This window comes from Rhincodon typus, chromosome 29 (assembly GCF_021869965.1).
Source record: "Rhincodon typus isolate 14 chromosome 29, sRhiTyp1.1, whole genome shotgun sequence".
Classification (NCBI taxonomy): Eukaryota; Metazoa; Chordata; class Chondrichthyes; order Orectolobiformes; family Rhincodontidae; genus Rhincodon; species Rhincodon typus.
In genome coordinates this window covers 30,978,295-30,980,070 of record NC_063360.1, presented here as the reverse complement: position 1 = coordinate 30,980,070, position 1,776 = coordinate 30,978,295, and positions in this window count along the sequence as shown.

Sequence of the window (1,776 nt, the reverse complement as noted above, 5' to 3'; positions counted from 1 at the left end):
ATGTTTCTCACTGTCAGTGCATAAGGATTCTCACTGTCAGTGTGTAAAGTTTTTCACTGTCAGCACGTAATGTTTCTCACTATCAGTGCATAAGGATTCTCACTGTCAGTGTGTAATGTTTCTCACTATCAGTGCATAAGGATTCTCACTGTCAATGTGTAATGTTTCTCACTGTCAGTGTGTAATGTTTCTCACTGTCAGTGCATAAGGATTCTCATTGTCAGTGCATAAGGATTCTCATTGTCAGTGTGTAATGTTTCTCACTGTCAGTGCGTAATGTTTCTCACTATCAGTGTGTAATGTTTCTTACTGTCAGTGTGTAATGTTTCTCACTGTCAGTGTGTAATATTTCTTACTGTCAGTGTGTAATGTTTCTCACTATCAGTGTGTAATGTTTTTCACTGTCAGTGTGTAATGTTTCTTACTCTCAGTGTGTAATCCTGAACGTGGAGAAAGAACTTGTCTTAATACAGCATTGTATCACATGTCAGGATTACAACTCAGGTCCCTAACAATCCTTCTGAACTGCAGTCAAGACTATTGCAGAGACAATCGCAGCTATCGATTTGTACAAATCAAGCTCACACAAAACACAGATGTTGTGATTGTCTAACTAATCTGTTCTTAGCGGGATTTGTTAAGGTAGGAAATTTGGCCAAAACTCCAGGAAAATTTGATCTTGCACAGTGACAGCCTCCAACTGAACCAAAACAGCCAGATGTGAACTGATTTGACATCTCGTTTGGAAGAAGCAGCTCCAATAATGCACCAACTCCCTCAATATTGTTAGAGAATGTCAGCCTCTGCTACAGGGTTTGGCCATCTTGTACAGCTTCGAAACAGAGAAACAAAGGAACAAAGGGTAGGCCATGTGAGGTGCTGCATTTTGGAAAGGCAAATCAGAGTAGGACTTATACACTTAATGCTGAGGTCCTGGGGAGTGTTGCTGAACAAAGAGAACTTGGAGTGCAGGTTCATAGTTCCTTGAAAGTGGAGTCCCAAGTAGAGTAGATAGTGAAGAGGCATTTGGTATGATTCCCTTCATTGGTCAGTGCATTGAGTATAGGAGTTGGGAAGTCATGTTGCTGCTGTACAGGACATTGGTTAGGCCACTATTGGAATATTGCATGCAATTCTGGTTTCCCTGCTATAAGAAGGATGTAAAACTTGAAATGGTTCAGAAAAGATTTACAAGGATGTTGCCAGGGTTGGAGGGTTTGAGCTATAGGGAGAAGCTGACTAGATTGGGGCTATTTTCCCTGGAGTGTCAGACGCTGAGGGCTGACCTTAAAGAGGTTTATAAAATCATGAGGGGCATGGATAGGGTAAATAGACATGGTCTTATCTCTGGGGTGGAGAACTAGAGGGCATAGTTTTAAGGTGAGAGGGGAAAGATTTAAAAGGGATCTAAGGGGCAACTGTTTTATACAGAGAGTGGTGCATGTATGGAATGAGCTGCCAGAGGAAGTCGTAGAGGCTGGCACAATTGCAACATTTAAAAGGCATCTAGATGGGTATATGAATAAGCAGAGTTTTGAGGGGTATGGGCCAAATGTTGGCAAATGGGACTGGATTTATTTAGGATATCTGGTCAGCATGGATGAGTTGGATCAAAGGGTCTGTTTCTGTGCTGTATATCTCTACAAGTCTATGACTCTATTCAGTCTCTCAATCCTACTCTACCATTCTGCATGGATAGTAGGAACTGCCGATGCTGGAGAATCTGAGATAACAAGGTGTAGAGCTGGATGAACACAGCAGGCCAAGCAGCATCAG